Source organism: Scyliorhinus torazame, chromosome 1, assembly GCF_047496885.1.
Source record: "Scyliorhinus torazame isolate Kashiwa2021f chromosome 1, sScyTor2.1, whole genome shotgun sequence".
NCBI lineage: Eukaryota > Metazoa > Chordata > Chondrichthyes > Carcharhiniformes > Scyliorhinidae > Scyliorhinus > Scyliorhinus torazame.
The window spans coordinates 284121792-284144543 of record NC_092707.1 but is presented as its reverse complement, the minus strand read 5'-3'; positions in this window follow the sequence as shown (position 1 = coordinate 284144543).

Genomic DNA, 22752 nt, shown 5'->3' with positions numbered 1-22752 from the left:
AGAAAGTGCAAACTCTACACAGTCGCCAAAGGCCGGAATTGAACCCAGGTCCCAGCCGCTGTGAGGCACCACTGTGCCACTGTGTCGCCCATCACCCCCCACCTGGATAATCAAAGCTCACCTGCCCCACACAACAAAGATTACAAATAAATCTCTTTAAGAGCAGACTTCAAGTGTTAGTACAACTAAAAAGTTAATTATATCATTATTATAATGAATTATATTCAAGGTGTGGAAGTTTGCTATAATGACTGCAAATTGTTTTCCAATTAACCCTCAGGAATGAGATGGCAAGGCAGTGTGGTAGAGTTTACCAGCCGCAGGGTGGTGCAGTATTGCAGCAAGCTCCTCAGCAGAGCCATTGAAGTGGATAACATTCATGTATTCAACAGGCACTCTGCAAAGAGGAAAGATTAAGGGACACGGTGAAGGCAAGTAGTGCATTAAACTGTTACAATACAGGAGATAGGTTTCTTGGAGGTAATATCACTTCTCTGTTTCAAAACAAAAGTTGTGTTGTGAACTCCGGAACAAGCTTAAAAACTGAAAAGATACCGGAATTTTCACTAAAACCGGTGTAAGTGGTAAAGCTATTGATGCCACTCTGTAACTTGAAATTTATCCCTCAAACTATAAGTGTTGGAGCTCCTAGCCTTTTGCCACTGGCATTTTTCAATTAAGGCTACTGAGAAATGGTAAACTATCATAGAATTAGAGAAAAGAAAAGACTGACACGTATAAAGTGCCCTTCACAACCACCAGACGTCGCAAGTCACTTTATCACCAATGAAACATAGGGGGTGATTGGTTACTTGGCCACCAGATCTTGCGGGAATTGGAAATCGAGATTCTCATTGGTGAAACCTCATTTTCCGATTTCCCCGCCACTCACCGGTGAAAGGGTGAGAACCTCATTTCCATACATTTGAATACATTATAATACAATTAAAGGACTTCCCCATCGTATGTCCTCCCGCATTCAGATTTCTCCCCACGCCGATGTGATGTGACGTCAGTGAGGTTTGCAACAGATATTTTGAAATGTGAAGCAGTCAAAGGGAACCCTCTGAGGCACAAAGGTTAGTTTAGCACCCGGAGTGGAGGGGAGGGGGAGAGAGGGACATGTCTGGGCGGTGCCAGGCACTACCCCCTGGCACCGTGGCACTGCCCCTTGAATGGCCTTGGAGCAGTGTCAAGGGGGCCCCTCTGGGAGCTCAATTGGGGGGCGGGAGGTTCCCCACATGTGTAGGGGGGAAGTTCCCTGGTTCATATCAGCAGAAGTGAGTTCCACGGTGTTAACATAGGGCTTATCCATGGGAGGGGGTGTATTTCTTAGTGCACATCGGGGAGCCTTTAAAAAAGGTGTCCAGATCTCTGTGGTGCTATCGTTGTTGACACTATCAGCCCCCCACCCCCCACCAGTGTGACAGCGGCAGAGACACCTGCAGCATTCAAGTACTGCATTATCTAGTGAGAAAAGTCGGTGGAATGCCAGGGAACTGCACACTGGTTTTCTCGTCAGAGCACTCGGAGAAAAAAAATTGGAATATTTCTCCCTCCCTAACAGCACTGTGGGTGTACCTATACCACACAGACTGCAAAGGTTCAAGATGGCTGCTCCTCACCACCTTCTCAGGGGCAATTAGGAATGGGCAACAAATGCTGGCTTCGATGCTCACATTTCATGAATGGATAGAAAATGTCTCTGTTGTAATGAAAGAATTGCAGCAGGCAATTTGTGTACAGCAAACCTCCACCAACAGCAATGTGGTAATGACCCAAATAATCTGTTTTTGTAACATTAATTGAGGGATAAATATACCCCAGCACATGAGGGAGAACTCCCCTGCTCCTCAAAATAGTGTCATGGCATCTTTTATGTTCTGGAAGGGCAGCCAGGACTTTGGTTAAAATCTCATCCATAAGACAACAATTCTGACAATGCAGCACTGTGTCGTTAGCCTTGAATCTACAACGTTCAGAGGCAAGAGGCCCCGACTGAGTTGTGACTGCCACTTGATAGCTTTACCTGATACTGTTAGGCAAGTGAGGCCATTCAAATGGAGCCAACTCATCTTTAAATGTGAGGATTATCTGAGATACATTTTAAAATCTGTGTTCTTCTGTTTTTGTTTGAGGTTAATTATGAAAAGGAGGTTGACATGTCCTTTCTCCTTTCTAATCGTTCCATCACAGAATTCACCTTCTCTCCGATGGTTACTGCTTCAATCACCCTACAAAGAGCATTGCATTTGTTAATCACCTTTCGAGTAAAAACAAAACCAGTCTTAAATCGATGTTTCACACACATCAAACTTGTGTCTCCTTGACCTTGCTTTGAATACGTTCCTTGCTTTTATTTTTTCAGACTCATTATCTGTGTTACTGTCTAATATCCTTTAACTCCATCAATACACAACTCACTGGAAATCACTTTTTAAAATTATTAATCTGAACATTTTGGGGCTGGATTCTCCACAAATATGTCCCCACGCCGGCGTAAAAAGGCTGGCATTTCACACCAGACTTTCCTTACAAAAATGAAGACCTATTCATCTACCTGCAGGGGGCTGGCAGGGCCCCGGAGTGCTTCACAAAGCTTTCCCCGCACTTCCGATTCCGAGTCCGCACATACGCACGCTGGCGGCCTCTAGCGGCCGCGCTGAACGCAATGGCGGACTCAGCCGGCTGACCTCGACCAACAAAGAAGGTCCCAACGATCTCCCCGCGCTGCTTCATCAAACCCACCCGGTCACCGCTTCAGCCGCTCATAAGGACCCCCCCCGGTACTTGATTCCCCCGCCCCCCCACCATAGCTGCCGCGCGAGAGTCCCGACCGGCCAGGCATGATTAGAACCACACCGTCAGGAAGTCAGCCGGCCGGGACCGGAGCATCGCTGGGAGGGCCTTTGGCAATGGCCCCCCAGCCGCGCCGCGTAATTCGCGTGCGAGCGATTCTCCAGGGACCGGAGAATCACGGGAGCGGCGCCGTACCCGATTCGATCATAAAAGTGGATTTTCCGCCCCCGCGCCAAACGCGATTTCGGCAAGGGGCTGCGGAGAATCCAGCCCTTGATATTTAAATGAAAATGACTGAATAAACATATTAATTGACACCTGCTCTTTATTTCCTTCCCAAAACAGGGAAACCCAACCTAGTGGCATGACCACAGCATTCTAGAACATGCCAGCTAGGGTCACATTTTTAAAAAATGGGTGGAGAACATTTTTTACAATGCTCTTGTGATTGATAGACTAGACCGCAAGGATTGCTGCACAGACCTAAACCTCAGGATTATCACAATCACTTCAGCAAACATGACTAATTCCAAAACCAAAACAGTGCACCAGAATATTTTTCACAGGTTCACACGTGCCAGATAGAGCTGGGGAAGCAGATTCAATACTAACTTTAAAAAGGCAACAGATACATACTTCAAAAGGAAAGAAAAACTGTAGGCTTGGGTTTGAGACTGATTGCGTTCTTCCTTTATAGACTCAATGGCCTCCTTCAGTGCTTTATCATTTCAGTGGCTCATACAGTCTGCGTAATTTGGGGCTAGTTGCAAATACAGCCCTGGTTGCAATCCCTCTTTCATAGAACCTTAAATTTTGAATTGGTAGCATTGAAGTGATATGCCACATCATTATACCACCCCATCAACAATTACAATTACTCCAAAACTATCCTGAGAAGCCCGCAGTGGGTGTCCAGGCTCTGCTGGCCTTTGCTGCCAGCTAGCATATGGATTGCCAGTGGAAATTTATTGAAATGTCCACTACTCTGTTGTCAGTATCATGGGGAGTGAGTTCTCAATAGTGCACAGAGAGTAGGAACTTGATTTTAACATTGTGTAAGTGAATGGGTTTTGAATAAGTTAGAATCTTGCTCCGAACAAAGTTAAGCCTTCAACATACTGTAGATTTGCAATCTGAGCTCAATTTGAGCTACTCAGCCCCATTAAAACGCACAGTTATCAACCACCCTCTCAGCAATTGTATAAATCTCCACAGAGCAGCCATCTAATGGTAATGATATTTATTTACATCATAAACAAGATGCCTCATCCTAAGCAGCAACACGAGTTGGCATTCTGCCCTTGTCATACATGTTCTCTGTGTTGACATCTCACCATCACTTTGCGAGGCTAATTTCTGGCTGGCACTTGTGGAAAGCTAATTAGATATTGCTGTAACTGCAGAATATCTGCTGCACTCTACTTGTCGCTGTTTTGTAAATAGTTGTGAAAATGCGCCAAACATGTTGCTGATGTTTGCTGTTGGGAGCAGCACACTGGGTGTTTTTATTAACATTTCATTTTTATACAAGATAATTTTCAAGTTCACACAAATGGTTGAAAATAATTAATCAGAAATCAATAATATTTAAAATACAGATTCATGAGTGACTTTTTTGTGGTCTATATATTATAATCAAATATTAGTAGAAACATTGTTTAGAAATATGAGTAATGTGACAACAGATAAATTCTTACGACTACTGTTACATATCTTATTGTTGCGATGAACTTACATTGTTTAGCCAGACAAATGTGGAAAATAAATGTTGTATGTATGCATTCTTCTGCTGACATTCAATTTCTCCAATCTCTTGGCATGATTTAACGGAAATGAGTCAGGCGCAGCGAGGGCGATAGATCGAGCCTTCTGTTTCAGTACATGGATCCCTGAGGATGAAAGTGAACATAAGGGTGTGCAGTTACTGTAATATAGTGTGATGCACAGCTAATTGTAGTATACGGGTGTCTGGCATAGCAAGGATTAAAGTGTGACTGGGAAACAGTGTCACTAACAGTGTAATGTAAAGAAACACATAACCTGAGACTAGAGTTGGCTGTGGACTGGACGAAGACCATCTGGAAGCAAGCATGGGGTTAGATCATAGCTTGGGCTATACCCTGTATATATTACATAGTTAGGTGTTATTGATAAACTCTTAATGTTCAACTATACAAGACTCAGAACCTCTTCATGAGACCTACTGAACATACAACATGGTGGCAGCTGATGGAAAAACCCAGAACCTCAGCATAGCTGAAGCTGAAATTCAAACGCTGGAAAATTAAAGGAATATAATTCTGACCTGTTTGAAAGCACCTAAAGTGAAGGCACAGAAGGAGATCACCTGGAAAAAGCACCATTGCAGAATTGGAAGCAGAATAGCAGAAGTAAAGCCTCCACTACGCAGCTGAGAACTGCACAAGATCTCTTGTTGAGATTCACTGTGGACGCCCAGAGAATGCAGAGTAAAAGAATGTGACAGGTGTGAACAAAAAATTCAGATCTAAGCCAGGGCCAGTTTAAAACGCTTCAGTGTTGTAAAAAAAAGTCAAAACAGCCATTTCCGGACGCAAGGTATCCAGTCCGGTTTCAGAGCCAGTGCCATGTCACATGGTGGCTGAGCTCATTTTAATCAGAAGGAAAACTAGAATGAATTGGATGGTTTAAAAATCTCAGCCTGAGCTGGGAATCCACTGTAAAATACCACCAAACTGTTCCAATATCACAGGGATAGTCCAGAATAGTTGATTGAGTATTTGCTACACGGAACTAAAGACAAAGAGGCCGGGGCCACTATTAAACGATGGAGGTTGAGAAAACTCGTTGAAATAAATCGCTCCTCTGGTACCATTTTTAAAGTCTGCACAGCATTTAAAGATGTACTCACCTGAACTTTAAAACAACCATGAATGATAAATCAACATTACCAGATCAATTTGGATTGATCCATGAGCCAAATCAGATGCAAAATTGGATGGCTCGGAGGAGAAGATTTTTTTTTTTTTTTTTGAGAAGATTTTTAAGTTACCAGAGTGCATTAGGTCTAAGTAGGAAATCAGAGGAAGTCCAGACTAATACCTTTTTACTTGTTGATGAATTTGCGATAAAGTAATCCTAATGCAATGCAGTGATGAATGCTCAACCTACTTTGATGAAATATTAGATGCCTTTGACAAATATTTTGACCTTCATGTTATAAAGTGCGCAGAGGTTAAAAGAGCAATAGAAGGTCCCCATAAAGCTATGAAATGGCAAAATACAATACCCAAGCAAAATACAGTGTGATTTTGGCAAGCTGAGTGAGTGGACAAATGCATGGCAGGTGCAGAAATATGTGGATAAATGAGACCTGGGTGTCCTCGTACTCCAGTCACTGAAGGTAAGCATGCAGGTGCAGCCGGTGGTAAAGAAGGGAAATGGTATGTTGGCCTTCATAGTGAGAGGATTTGAGTAGAGGAGCAGGGATGTCTTGTTGCAATTAAACAGGAACTTGGTGAGGCCACGCCTGGAATATTGTGTGCAGTTTTCGTCCCCTTATCTGAGGAAGGATGTTCTTGCTATAGAGGGAGTGCAGAGAAGGATTGCCAGACTGATTCCTGGGATGACGGGACTGATGTACAAGGAGAGATTCAGTCAGTTAGGATTATATTTACTGGAGTTCAGAATAATGACGGGGGATCTATAAAAATATATGCATTTCTAATAAGGCTAGACAGGGTAGATGCAGGAAGGATATTCCTGATGGTGGGGGTGTTCAGAACTAGGGGTCATAGTCCAACGATACGGATTAAATCTTTTAGGACTAAAGTGAGGAGAAATTTCTTCACTGAGAGAGTGATACGTCTGTGGAATTCGCAACCACAGGAAGAAGTTTAGGCTAAAATATTGTGAGTTAAATATAGCTCTGGGGGCTAAAGGTTTCAAAGGATATGGGGGGGGGGGGGGAATGAAAATAGGTTACTGAGTTGGATGATCAACCATGATCATATTGAATGGCAGAGCAAGCTTGAAGGTCCAAATGGCCTCCCCCTGCATCTATGTTTCTATGTTTCTACATAATGGTTGCAGACAGGCAGAGAACCAGCCAGAAGTCCTAAATATGAATATTTTTGAAAATTATGACATATTTCCCGAACTGCAACAGCGGGTGGCAGTGCTGAGCCAGGTGACCACGATTGAACAGGAAGTTGTAGAACATTCTAAGTTGCAAGCAGATAATGAAAGCATAAGTGCACAATTTCAGAAGTGAAATAAGTTAAGACTTCACCAGAGGCAGATCTGGATAACACTGAAAGCAAAATGAAGGACAAGAGCAAAGCTCTGTTGCAGGCAGAGGAAGAACATACAGAGATGAGAACAGACAATGACTGTATTAAAATTGAATTGGAAGACTTAAAACACAAGATTCAAGATGAGTAGGTACCTTTGAAAACACATGATAATCTAAAGTCTTCAATGACCCAAACTGTTCCAGATCTGACAAACAAATTTCTGAGGTGTCACAAAGGCACAAGGAGGCTGTGAAAGAAACAAAAAGGTTGAATGTTGAGAAGAATGCATTAAGCAGAAATCTGAAACATGTGCAGACTCAGTATTGATTTCCAGAAAAGGAGGAAATAACAACTCTGAATTCCATTGTTGGCAAATCAAAAGGAGATTTAGAAAAACTGAACCAAAAGTACAACCAGGCCCAGCAAGCAGAAAATGTGCAAAAAAAGATTGTTGCTTTGAAAGACCCTTTGAAGAATCAATATATGCCCCTGGTAAAACATGAAGGGCTAAAATAAAATGTTGCATACTACTACAAAGGAAAAACGGCATTTGAACGACCAGTAGCAGCAAAGCAATGCACTGAAGTGCAATTTGAGTTAACAAGAGATGAATGAGAAAATAAACAGTGACAGAACAGCTAATTGTCTCTCATGATTAAATGCAAAAAGAGTACTTAACTCTTCAGCAGCATAAATAAATGAGGGCTGCCTTGAACAGCATATTGGAGGAACAGTGGAATAAAGTCAAGAAGACTGTTTAGTTACAAGAAAACTCAAGGTGAATTACAAGAAAACTCAAGTTGAGCTTTGTAAAGAAAAGGAAAATATGTTGATGTACCTTCACACGCTACAAGGATCCCTCAGGTCAAAATTTGTTCCTCTGGAAAATCACAAAATGGAGCAAAATTACTTTAATATCTAAATTCCAGGAGGAAGCCAATAATAATAATCATCACTTATTGTCACAAATAGGCTTCAATGAAGTTATTGTGAAAAGCCCCTAATAGGTGCAAGAAAGAGACGGCAGAGCTGAAGTAAATGGTGGCACATTTGGAAGAAAACTTGGAAAAACATTGGCCGGGATTTAATGGGGAAAAAAGAGTCCCGTTTAAAAAAAAATCTTTTTTTAATCTTTATTGTCACAAGTAGGCTTACATTAACACTGCAATGAAGTTACTGTGAAAGGCCCCTAGTCGCCACATTCCGGCGCCTGTTCAGGTACACGGAGTGCCATTCAGATTGTCCAATTCACCTAACAGCACGTGTTTCGGGACTTGTGGTAGGAAACACACGCAGACAAGGGGAGAACATGCAGAGTCCATACAGACAATGACCCAAGCCGGGAATCAAACCTGGGACTGTGGCTCTGTGAAGTCATAGTGCTAACCACTATGCTACCGTGCTTTTTGGGAGTTTGGAGGGTGTTTCTCAGTGTCTGCAGTGCTGAGAACAACCCCACTGTCAAATGGGAATCTGTTTTTTTTGGCCTCGGCAAGGAATGCCACACCGATGTCGCACTTAACTCGCTTCTTGCACTGACGAGGTCAGCTCAGCGCGTCAGTGCAGGAAAAGATCAGGGCTCCATTTTAAAATGCCACCATGAACGCTCGAACCATCTCTGACTCCCCACCGCGTCCTCCGGACTCCCCCAACTTACCTGTTAGGATGGCCTTGAGTGCCACCTCATGCCACCTCATAAGGGCAGTATACTCCTGGCCCGATCATGAGCAATCTGGAACCCAGGCATCTTGGCACTGCCAGCCTGGCACCCTGGCTGTGCCATGGTGGCCCTGACAGAGTGTCCAGGTGGCACTGCCAGAGTGCCCAGGTGGCATTGTCATGGTGCCAGGCTGGCAGTGACAAGATAGCATCAGGAGTGCCAGGGTACCACCCTGCCCAGAACCCAACCACCCAGGGGCCTCCGATGGCCTGGGAGAACCCCTTAGTTGCCATTATACCTGGTCCACATTTGTGTGGGCCATTGCTATGTGGCACCATGGCGAGATCTCCCAGATACCGGTATTCGTTCCCAGGCCTCGAGAGTATCGGGTTCTGACATATTTAAGAGACCCTAACTTCTCACTTAAATATGTAAATCTGGATCTCGCCCAGCAAGGGCGAGATCCAGATTTTGACGCCATTCCGAACCTCGCAAATCTCGGAGAGGCCTCTCGCGAGATTTTACGCTGTTGTGGCGTTATCGACTCGATCGCACCTGTTACATTTCCAGAGATATTAATGCGGAAATAGTAATCAGGAACATAGAATGGCAAGAGTAGCTAAAAGTTCTTACAAAGGAGCACAAAGTGTCTCAGAAAAAAACAGCAGAAGCAAAATTACAGAACATGAGCTTGAAAGATGGCACAGAGGAATTAGGATCTGCTAAGGAAAATCTGATCATCATAGAGAACCAACTTTCACATACAAGACATGAGTTTGCCAGTGAGAAACAAGAACAAATGAGGACACCGGAGTGTCACTCAAAGGGCTTGTAAATGAAAATTCAAATGTAAACTTGTAGACGCAAATTCAAGAAAGTGTTCAATCAAAACTTGATGAGCTTTAAGCACCAGAAGACTCAATTAAGTATCGTGAAAGATGGTTGGAACAGGAGAAGGTATTGCTGATGAATCATAACAGTTGGTTGAATATAGAATTAACAAACAAAACAAAATTCTTGAACTTTGATCCAATCAGAAACTAAACCTATACAAGACATTAGTTAGACCTCAGTTGGAGTATTGCAGACAGTTCTGTGTGCCACACTATAGAAAGGATGTGGACACATTGGAGAGAGTGCAGAAGAGGTTTACAAGAATGGTTCCAGGGATGAGAAACTACAGTTATGAGGATAGATTGGAGAGGTTGGGACTGTTCTTGTTGGAGAGACGAAAGCTATGAGGAGATTTGATAGAGATGCACATGTCATGAAGGGTCTGGATGGATTAGATAGGGAGAAACTGTTCCCACTTGTAAAAGATTGAGAACAAAATGGCACAGATTGAAGGTGATTTTCGAAAGAAGCAAATGTGATGTGCGAAAACACATTCAGGTCTGGAATGCACGGCCTGAGAGTGCGGTGGAGGCAGGTTTAATGAGACATTCAAGAGGGCATCAGATGATTATTTGAATAGAAACAATGTGCAAGGTTATGGGGAAAAAGCAGGAGATGGGAATGTAGATTTTGGAATGCAAACAGATAAGCCATGGCCTTAGTGAATGGCAGAGCTGAATAGCTTACTTCTACTCCTATTTCATACATCCTTATGAATGGCACTAAGTCATAATGCTCATTCAGAGAGCTGGTGTAGACCTGATGGGCCAAACGGCCTCTATCTACACTGTAACAATTCTGTGAATGTTATATAAGAGTTCCACAGGTAACTCTGAAACAAAGAGAACTAAGCTTACCTGAGTATTTGGTGAGCTGAATGGAAAACTCAATAAACATTGGTAAAATAAGAGAGTAATCAAATATTTGTGTAAAATGGTGAAACAAATAAGAATGAATGTTCCATTTTTGAAATGTAAATTCCCGCAAACATCACAGAGGATCAGCCACAAAAATAAAAACTGGATTTGTATCTATGAATGAACAGAGTGAACACTTTCTTCAAAAAGAACAGACCAAGCCCGTGGCCCCGACACAGAGTAAGAGGGACGCTCCATGGAGCAGAAAATCGAAGGAAACAACAAACTGCCAGAAACACAGACTACAAATCAAACTCTGAAAGCTGCCCAAATCAACAGAGTCCACTGCTACTCTGAATGTGACAAGAACATGATCTGGAAGAATTGTTAAGCTGCTAGAGCATCTGAAATTATAAAGTCAATGCCTTGAGGGAGGGGGAGCATGGTTGCAATGTAACTACAATGGGTAAAAACTTGTGGGAGGTGTAGTATAAGGGTATTTAGCAAGGCTAATGTGGGACTGGGAAAAAGTACCGCCCATAGTGTGATGTGGCACAGTGGTTAGCACCGCTGCCTTACAGTGCCAGGGACAGTGCTAATTCCAGCCTTGGGTGACTGTGTGGAATTTGCGCTTTCTCCCCATGTCTGTGTGTCCCTGGTGCTGTGAGGTAACAGTGCTAACCACTGTGCCACCGTGCTAAATACCCTTATACTACACCTCCCACAAGTTTTACCCATTGTAGTTACATTGCAACCATGCTACCTCTTCTCCCCCTCCCTCAAGGCATTGACTTTATCATTTCAGATGCTCTAGCGACTTAACAATTCTTCCAGATCGTGGGCGACATCCTCCGACCCCCCGCCGGGTCGGAGAATCGGCAGGGGCTGGCGTGAATCCCGCCCCCGCCGGTTGCCGAAGTCTCCGGCGATATTCGGTGGGGACGGGAATCGCGCCGCGCCGGTTGGCGGGCCCCCCCGCTCGATTCTCCAGCCCAAATGGGCCGAAGTCCCGACGATAAATTGCCTGTCCCGCCGGCGTAAATTAAATCACCTACCTTACCGGCGGGACAAGGCGGCTTGGGCGGGCTCCGGGGTCCTGGGGGGGGGGGGGCGCGGGGCAATCTGGCCCCGGGGGATCCCCCACGGTGGCCTGGCCCGCGATCGGGGCCCACCGATCCGCGGGTGGGCCTGTGCCGTGGGGGCACTCTTTCCCTTCCGCCTCCGCCACGGTCTCCACCATGGCGGAGGTGGAAGAGACTCCCTCCACTGCGCATGCGTGGGAAACTGTCAGCGGCCGCAGACGCTCCCGCGCATGCGCCGCCCCGACATGTCATTTCCGCGCCAGCTGGCGGGGCAACAAAGGCCGTTTCCGCCAGCTGGCGGGGCGGAAATTCCTCCGGCGTCGGCCTAGCCCCTCAATGTTGGGGCTCGGCCCCCAAAGATGCGGAGCATTCCGCACCTTTGGGGCGGCGCGATGCACGTCTGATTGGCGCCGTTCTGGGCGCCAGTCGGCGGACATCGCGCCGTTTCCGGATAATTTCGCCCCATGTTCTTGTCACATTCAGAGTAGCAGTGGACTCTGTTGATTTGGGCAGCTTTTAGAGGCACATGATAGAGGCACCAATCGCTCATCAAGGATTGGATAAACACAGTGTGGGTTAATTTATGTCGACTAGAACATTTACGAGGGTAGAATTTTGAAGACATCAGCAGCAGAATTGTGTATGTGCTCTACTCAAAAGCAAACATGAAACTAGGACAGGATCATAGGACATACTTTCCTTCTAGTGATGTTATTACAATACCATGGGCAAGTGCGTGTTCAATTCCAGCCCCACTCATCCTGGAGTCACAACACATGTGAATTAACCAATAATTCTTATAAAACTACCAAAAGCCTTTGGCCCTTGGCTGCCCAATAATTATGATCACCAGGTTTGTAAGTTTAAACACAATTACTGTTTATTTATAACAAGGACCATCATGAAATATGCAGTAAATACATCTAGTTAACAACATGCTACCTACTACCCACTGTAACTGTCTCACCCTCTACCCACACACACAAGGCAGATAAACACAGAGGGGTGTAAAGGAGTAAAAAAATAATAAGGGTGAAGGTGAACCGATAAGAGTCTTTGCTTCAGATGGCAATGGTCTTCTTTGTAGAGTCATTCATTCAGGGTCCAGGTAGTTTAGAATATATAGTACTCACAGGCAGCAGGCTTTCTGGAAAGACCTTATTTCTTATCAAACTGGGCCTTCAGATTGAGGTTCGTATTCAAGCTGCTATCTTTCTGTAGAATCACTTTATTTCACATCATACCTTGCTTTCAGCTCATGGTTTGACTTCAAGCCACTGTAGTCTCAAGAACACGATGCTCAGACTTGCTGGAGAGCGAGTCAGCCCCCACAGGGGCCTTTTAAAAAGAATTAGTTGTATCCTTTTGGAGTGAGTTAGTTGGACTCCTTCATCAGGCTGCCAGATTCACTACTGAAACCAAACTGGAAATGCGGGACTCTGAAAAACCTTCCAGTGGAATACTATCAAATTGCCATCTGTTACCGGGCAGAGCACAGCCCTCCGGGCCCACTCATTAGCCACCAGACAAATAAATCAAACCGAGTCCCCACTGATACCAGCCAGTCAGCAATCACCAGTCCAAACCAGCACAGCCTTCCAGATTCTTCTGTTTGAATTAAACGTAAGATACCTTATAGGCTGCTTGTCTTAAAGTGGCATGTCCATCAACCGTCCATAGATCAAAAGTGCAACAGCAAAATAAAAGAAAGGGGAAATAAGGGAATACACAGGGAACAAACAGGAAGGCCCCTTACAATGTCATGCTACTATCCCTTCCTTAAAGGCTACAACAACGAGTAATTGTTTAATTAGCATAGGCCAGAGTCCAAAATTATACTTGTCCATGGCCTTACATATACCTGGAGTGCAGTGAAAGGCTGGGGCGTGTCTTACTCAATATTATAGAGCTATTTTTACTTTGAGTTTTACTGTAGCAGATGAGTAGCTGGTAAGTTCGCAGATGACACCAAAATTGGTGGTGTGGTAAATAGTGAGGAGTAGGCCTTAGATTACAGGATGAAATAGATGGATTGGTTAGATGGTCAGAAGAGTGGCAAATGAAATGTAACCATGAAGGGTGTGAGGTAATGGATTTTGTGAGGATTAATAAGGCAAGGGAATACACAATGATGGTCAGACCCTAGAATGTGCAGAGCATCAAGGGGACCTTTGTGTGCATGTTCACAGATCTCTGAAGGCAGCAGGGCAGGTTGATAAGGTGGTTAAGAAGGCCTATGGGGTTCTTGCCTTCATTAACTGAGGCATTGACTATAAGAGCAGGGAGGTTATGCTGGAGCTGTATAAAACACTGGTTAGGCCCCAACTGGAGTACTGTGTGCAGTTCTGGTCACCTCTCTATAGGAAGGAAGTGATTACACTGGAGAGGATGCAGAGGAGATTCGTCAGGGTGTTACCTTGGCACCAGTGTTTCAGCAATCAGGACAGACTGAATAGACTGGGTTGTTTTCCCTGGAGCACAGAAGGCTGAGGGGGGACCTGATTGCGGTGTATAAAATTATGAGGGACATAGATAGGGTGGATAGGAAGGAACCTTTCCCCTTAGTGGAGGGGTCAATAACCAGGGGACATAGATTTAAGGTAAGGGGCTGAGGGTTTGGAGATGTGAGGGAAAGCTTTTTCACCCTGTTGGGTATCTGGAACTCACTGCCTGAAAGGGCGGTAGAGGCGGGAAGCCTCACAACTTTGAAGAAGTATTTAGATCAGCCATTGCATACAAGGCTACGGACCAAGTGCCTGAAAATGGGATTAGAATCGTTAAGTGCTTGATGTTCAGTGTGGACATAATGGGCTGAAGGGCTTCTTTCCATGCTGTAAAACTATATGACTCTATGTAGCAGACTTCAGGAACCTAAACGATATAGTTTGCTATGTGGGGCTTTTACCCCAATGATACAGTTAGCAAATGCAATAGCAAATGCGGAATGAATGATGTAGATCAGGTGAGTCCCCAAGCTATTATGGGATGCATAAAAATAATTTATTGCATGAGTTCAGGAAGACACATGCCTGTTATGTGCTTTCCAATAACGTCAACTGAATTATTATTCCACTTTAGTGAATTCAAATGGTATTTTCTGTTTTGCTGTAAACTAAAGATTTTGCCATAGTCCAGTTTAATATTAATAGGTGCACTGAATAATGACAACCAATTCACAATTCTATTGAAGCCTGTTTTTTATTTCCTTTTTTGAACACCTTTTGTCTCTTCTCTGTAATTTTGCCAATGGATGTATTTATTTATTGATGGGATGTGGGTGTCACTGGCATTTATGTCCCATCCCTAATTGCCCTTGAGAAGGTAATGGTGAGCTATCTACTTGAACCGTTGCAGGAATGCCCACAGTGCTGTTAAGAGAGTTCCAAGATAGGGCAGCATGGTGGCGCAGTGGGTTCGCACTGCTGCCTCACACGCCGAGGTCCCAGGTTCAATCCTGGCTCTGGGTCACTGTCCGTGTGGAGTTTGCACATTGTCCCTGTGTTTGCGTGGGTTTGGCCCCCACAACCCAAAGATGTGCAGAGTATGGGGATTGGCCACGCTAAATTGCCCCATAATTGGAAAAAAATGAATTGGGTACTCTAAATTTATTTTAAAAAAGAGAGTGCCAATATTTTGACCCAGTGATGGTGAAGTGAGGTTGATATATTTTCAAGTCAGGATGGTGAGTGACTTAGATTTTCAGGTGGTGGTGTTCCCCTGTGCCTTTTACCCTTGTCATCCGAGGTGTTAGAGTCCATGGGTTTGGAAGGTGCTGTCAAAGGAACCTTGGTAAGTTGCTGCAGTGCATCTTGTGGATGGTACACACGGCTGCCACTGTATGCCGGTAGTGGTGGGTGTGAATGTTGACGTCCTATGTTGATGCAGCAAATCAAACCATCCTCCTTCAACACATTTCCACCCTCACCAGGCTGGAGAGGACAACACTCAGCTGTTCTGTTCTTAACTGTCCATCCATAGTCAGAGAATTGCAGTCAATGTCTTCTTTTCCCATTCCTCCAGTTACCTCTGTTGTCTCACAAGGGGCAGTCCTTGACCCCTCCAATCTTTCATCTACATGCTACCCCTTGGTGACATCATCAATGTCACTTTTCATGTGTATGCTGATGGCCCTAGTTCTATCTACCTACCACCTTTTATGGTCCCACCACTTTATTTAAACTGTCAGACAGCTTATCTGATATTCAGTAATGCATAAACTGAAGTTTTATCCAACTAAATATCGAGAAGATAGAAGCCATGTATTCTATCCCCATAACAAACTCTGTATCCCAACTACTGATTCCATCCCTTTCCCTGGCAGCTGGCTGAGACTGAACCAGACTATACACAACCTTGGTGTCATATTTTACCCCACTCTGTGGTTCTAACCGCATATCTATGCCATCACTAAGATTACCTATTCTACCTCCGCAACATTGCCTGACTCTATCCCACCTGTCCCGAAAGACGTGATGTTAGGTGAATTGGACATTCTGAATTCTCCCTCTGTGTACCCGAACAGGCGCCAGAGTGTGGGGATTTTCACTTTCACAGTAACTTCATTGCAGTTTTAATGCAAGCCTACTTGTGACACTGATAAAGATTATTATTATAATAACTTTCTTACCTCTTGACTCGACTATTTCAAAACACCCCTGGGCAGCAGCCACCCCCCCACCCCCACCCCCAATATTCATCTGTTTGTTAACAAGGTCATTAAAAGCTCTGCTGCTTGTGTCCTCACTCACCTCAAATCCTCTTCACCCATTACTCATCCGCTCCCTGGCCTACATTGGCTTCCGGCTAAGCAATGCCTCAATTTTAACATTCTTATCCTTGTTTTCAAATCTTTCCATGACTTCCCTCCTCCTTCTCTCTGCAATCTCCTTTGGCTCTACAGTCCTTTGATATCTCTGTTCACCACTAATTCTGGCCTCTTCCACACTCCCGATTTTAATTGCTCCACCATTGGCGGCCATGCCTTCAGCTGCCTGGGCCGTAAGCTCTGAAATCCCCTTTGAGCATCTCCACCTCTTTCTCCTCCTTTAAGGAGTTCCTTAAAACTTATGACTTTGAACAGGCTCCTGTCGTAATGTTTTTCTTCGGTGGCACATTTTATTTTATAACGCTTCTGTGAAATGCCTTGGGACATTTTACTATGTTAAAAGTGCTTTATAGGTAAAAGTTGTTAGAACTACTGGACGCAAGCATACTAGACAAAGGAAACTGTAGTGACATGTATGACCGACTGATAGAAAGGGCCAACACCGTACTGGATGCAACAAGAAAGAAATGGGAGGAGGACCTGGGGATTGAGATAGGGTGGGGACTCTGGAGTGAAGAACTGCAAAGGGTCAACGCCACCTCCACGTGCGCAAGGCTCAGCCTGATGCAACTAAAAGTGGTACATCGAGCCCACTTAACAAGAACCCGAATGAGTCGGTTCTTCCCGGAGGTGGAGGATAGATGTGAACGGTGCCAAGGAGGCCCGGCCAACCACGCCCACATGTTCTGGTCTTTCCCCAGACTTGTAGGGTACTGGACAGCCTTCTTCGAGGCAATGTCCAAAGTGGTGGGATGAGGGTTTTCGAACCAGCCAGATCTATTCCTGGGGAGGAGGGCGGATGCCCTTGCCTTTGCCTCCCTGATTGCCCGCGGTGGAATCCTGTTCGGCTGGTGGTCAGCAGCCCTGCCCAAACCTGCAGACTGGCTGTCCGACCTCTCAGAATCTCTCCAAATGGTGAAAATCAAATTCGTCATCCGAGGGTCAGACGACGACTTCCACAGAACGTGGGAGTAATTGTTCCAGGACCTGTTTGTGGCTAACGAACGAGAGGAAGAATAGCCAGGTAGCCAAGAATCAGGGGGGAGTAGCCGGGGCATGGGGGGTGGGATGGACCGGGAGAAGGTGGGGTTGGGGGGGGACAACTAAGCCTACGAGGAAAGAAAGGCGAACCACGGGAGAAGGGGAGGGGAGCAGAGTGGGAAGAGACAGGGAACAAGAGAGGAGAATCAGGGAGGTGGGGGGAAGGCAGGGAAATGAGAGCCGGAAGGAAGGCATGGGATACAATAACGAACAGGGCATCTCCAGGAGTAGGGAATGAGGAGAATGAAGACGAAAGACGGGAGGAACGGCAGAAGTGATGGTGAGAACAAGACGGCAGTGAGATCCGTCCAGGAGAAGCGACAACAACACCAAACCCATTCAAGTATTGCCCACTGTAATTGTCTCTCCGGCACCCGAATGTATATTTACCTCCCCGGTATCACCCCCCCCCCCCCCTCCCACCGTCCCGCAAACAGTCGCCTACTTATGTGTTGTAAATGATTTTGCCAGTTGTACAGAGTTGCTGCTGTTGAGCTGGTGCACAATACCCTACCAGTTATCCTATTTTTTTTTTTTATTGTATTTTTTTAAAAACTATTTACTATTTTCTTCTCTTTGGTATGTTTGGGTGTGCCCTTCTCTTCTATATATGTGTGTGTATATATATATATATGATTCTTATCCTGTGTACATAACGGTAAATATACTTTGTTCAAAAACCCAATAAAAAACATTTATAAAAAAAAAGTTGTTGATGTAGATCAAGCAGGTTGCATTGTCCTGGAAGATGTTGGGCTTCTTTATTGTTGCTGGCACTGCACTCTAATGGATTACAGTATACAGACTGGGTTTTCAGTTGGAACATAGACAACCCATGGTTAGACCTTCACTGGGGATTTCACTTGAGCTTTTCCTGTCAGTTGTCAAACTTTGCATAAAAAACATTGGCCAAAGGAACACCTCCAACGGGAACTCGGTGCAGTTCCATAACAAAAGTTTGTACTATGATAGGGCATTCTCCAAGTTGCTGCTGTACCTTGCAATGATTTGAAAGGCTGATGTTTACTCGATTGGCACCAGTACTCAGAGTAATTGTGTATATGCACTCACCTTATAAAGTGTAAATGCCATGCATTAGCATTAGTGGGGACATGATAAAAATATGCAGTTTGTTCTCTCTGATGAATGGGAATGATTTGTTTTACATGAATCGACGTGACTATCCTGAGAGAAGCTGAAGTATTGGCTGTGGAGAAACAAGTGAAAGAAACACAAGAAAGTTGAAGACATGCTGGCTCCTAATTCAACAATGCAGTTCTTTAACACCATTTGGCTGAGTAGGGGAAACAATTCAAATGATGCTGATCAAATTGGTCCCGTGAGCACTGTCAGACAATCAGCCTTGGCAAGGAACAGGCTTCCCTGATAAGGGAAGAGTTTCATATCTGTGAGGTAATAAAAAGGCAGCGCTCCATTCTACTGTTTCTAACTCTTTATTTTGTGTGTGCGGAATGTATGTTATTAAAACAACTCGCAGCATCTGAATTAAAGTGACAGTTTGATGGATGACAAGTGAAGTGGAATAGGAGTTCGTTTGCAGTCTTTTGAGCTGGTTGTGGGAATTCTGCCTTGAAGGCACTCGGAGTGGCAGCTGCATCGATCCTGGCTTTGCCTGTGTTTTTAAATATCCCCCCAGAGAGGTGTGGCTTATGGACCAGAGGAGTCAGAAGATGAGGTCCATACAATATTTAAACCTGTAATGACTGTACATTATAAAGAAAGGCACAGCAGTGAACTCTAAATTGTGCAGGATAAATCCCAGGGCTGGAGAAACTGAAGCTGATGGAGAACACCATTAGTGTTGAAAAGTCACTGGCAATCGAGTCAGTAGCTGCAGAAACATCAACCCCACTTCCCGTGCACAAGCTTCCATACCTGTCACCTATAAATCAAAGCGTTTTATGGCGCTGTAGTATTTATACTTCAATTAAAAAATCATAAAGCTAATCCTTATGCACCAGGAAAGAAAAATACAACAGCTACTGAAACAATTGTTAATCAGTAACCCCTAATGGGCCTGATTGCCAGCACTGGAACTTGGGTGCTCGACCATGCATAAACAGTTAAGCAAGATAAACCAGAGAAAGTGTGTTAATGGCAAGGGTGCTAATCATATGCAAACATCACCGCTAGGTGCTCCAAGCATGTTGCCTGCACAGCTGAAGTGTGTCAGCTAAGTTTGCTTTGGGCCTATCTATTGTTGAACAGTTTACAGCTGCTCTACCCAGCCTTAACTTGCTGTTTTCTTTCACCTTAAAGCACGTTCCCAGCAATGACCGTTTATTACCCAAGAAGGAACAAGAAAAGATTTCCAGAAACACTGTAAAAAGTTTCTTTTCGAAAACATTTCCAGGTGCAATGTCTCAAAACTGGCAACCTCAGGACATCAGTGCGGGACCCTGTCGGCTTTGGGGAGAAAAAGATTGGAACCTTAATTCAATTAATTCATTCATTCACATGAAATCAAGTAATTAAGTTTCTTATGTATGTGGGTTACGTGGTTCAGGCGGATCAGGCCAAGCAGGGTCAGGTGGGGTCAAGAGTGCTCACACCCCATAACTAGTATGTTGTGCCAATGCAGCAGTTGGCAGAATTGCCCCAGTAAGAATTTTACCTAGTGACATCGAAACAAACCTGTTGGACTTTAACCTGGTGTTGTAAGACTTCGTACTGTGCTCACCCCAGTCCAACGCCGGCATCTCCACATCAGAATTTTACCCATTTAATAACAAATAACATTGATGGATAGCAGCTTATAAAAATGTCCAATTTTCGAATAAGTCCGGTTTTCGGATAACCAGGTTTGATCCTCGATTTACTCCAAATCTGGATTGCTTGGGAGTCCTTTGAAAAATGGTGGATGGGGTCCAATTCCAGGATTCCTGACCCCCATTCCTAAACTTTCCGATTTTGAGGAGTGCCCTTTAAAGGTGAGGGCTGCTTCAGGTCCAAAGCTTACACCTGGCACTCCCAACATAGCTAGCTCCATTATGGGGATTGGCATGTCCCAGCCCTCCGCAATTTTCATGGAGTTGGGCCAGATTTAAAAAAAATTTAGAGTACACAATTCTTTTTTTTCCAACTAAAGGGCAATTTTAGTGTGGCCAATCGACTTACCCTGCACATCTTTTTGGGTTGTGGGGCTGAGACCCACGCAGACACGGGGAGACTATGCAAATTCCACACCGTGACCTGGGTCCGGGATCGAATCTGGGCCCTCGGCGCCATGAGGCAACAGTGGGTGGCACGGTAGCACAGTGGTTAACACAGTTGCTTCACAGCTCCAAAGTCCCAGGTTCGATTCCCAGCTTGGGTCATTGTCTGTGCAGAGTCTGCAAGTTCTCCCTGCGTCGGCGTGGGTTTCCTCCAGATGCTCTGGTTTTCTCCCACAGTTCAAAGATGTGCAGGTTAGGTGGATTGTCCATGCTAAATTGCCCTTAATGTCCAAAAACGTTAGGTGGGGTTATTGGATTACTGAGATAGGGTGGCGGTGTGGGCTTGGGTAGGGTGCTCTTTCCAGGGGCCATTGCAGATTCGATGGGCCAAAAGGCCTCCTTCTGCACTGTAAATTCTATAATTATAACCAGTCCGCCACCTGGGTCAGATTTTTAAAGACTCGTTCACGGCACCTCCGGGGTGTCCCAAACCATAACCTGCATGAGGGAACCTTTCAAAAGGTAAGTTCCTTGTGAATACCTCGAGCAAACATGTCTCCACCACCCTCTCAGGAAGATCGTTCCAGACTCAAAGAACAACAAAGAACAAAGAAATGTACAGCACAGGAACAGGCCCTTCGGCCCTCCAAGCCCGTGCCGACCATGCTGCCCGACTAAACTACAATCTTCTACACTTCCTGGGTCCGTATCCCTCTATTCCCATCCTATTCATGTATTTGTCAAGATGCCCCTTAAATGTCCCTATCGTCCCTGCTTCCACTACCTCCTCCGGTAGCGAGTTCCAGGCACCCACTACCCTCTACGTAAAAAACTTGCCTCGTACATCTACTCTAAACCTTGCCCCTCTCACCTTAAACCTATGCCCCCTAGTAATTGACCCCTCTACCCTGGGGAAAAGCCTCTGACTATCTACTCAAACCACCCTCTGGGTCAAAATTATTTTCCTCACATCACGTTTACTCCTTTTGCGAATTATTTTGAATCTACCCTGTCAAACCCCCTCAGAACCTTTGATACTTCAATATCTCATTCTTCTAAACTCCAATTAGCCTAGGCCCAGCCTGCTCAACCTTTCCTCATATGGCCTTGCCTCCTATGTCACTCGGGACAATGTGAGTTGCTATTACTTGCTGATTTACCAATACAAGTGATCGGGTTCTTTCATGGCCAACACATCCTGGAGTGGTCGTTAATATTCTGTTGATGCCCTCAATCAGCAATAACTTGTATTGCAATCACACTACTGTGTGTTGAGTCATGTCACTTGCTGAATTGATGATGTTCTAGTCTCCCATGAAAGAAAAGAAAGGTTTGCATTTGTACAGCGCATTTCACACCCAATAGACATCTCAAAACACGTTTCAACCAATAGAAATACTTTCAAAGCAGAGGCACTGTTGTCATGTGAGAAACATAACAGCCAATATGTGCACAGCATACCCGCGCCTCACCACCACACACAGTAATGTGATAACAATCAGATAATCTGTGTTTTGTTATGTTGATTGAGGACTATATATTGGCCAAGACAACGGAGATAACTCTTCTTTGAAATAATGCAACAAGTTATTTTACATCTAGCTGAGGAGGTAGGCAGGCCCTCGGTTTAACATCTCATCCGAGAGATGGCACCGCTGATACAGCACTCCCTCAGTACCGTACTGTGAGTGTCAGCCTGGAATTGTTGCCCAAGCTCTGGAGTGGGACCTGAACCCAAAACCTTGTGAATCAGAGGCAAGAGCGCTACTCACTTTCACACCTAGTGAATAAAGATGCTGCAGAGGAATGTCCTTTTCCACTAACCTGTTACACCCTTGTACTATTTTGGCTGCTGTATTAATGGTGACATGACTACCCAGTTTCAAAGGATTTTTGCATACAGCATATGGTTAAATGAGTGTCAGCTTAAAAAAAGTGATTTGATTTGTCTTAGGCATTCTGCCCATTGTTCTTGACTCAACAGTTGTCAGTACTGGGCTGATATCCACCACAATAAGGATTGGAATTGATCTGCTTTGACTGTGGTCTTGATGTGATGCAGTTTTCTCTCAACACTAATCTCATTGGCAGGGACTTCCATTTTTATTCATTCATGGGAAGGGCCTCATTTCGAACTGCCTGTG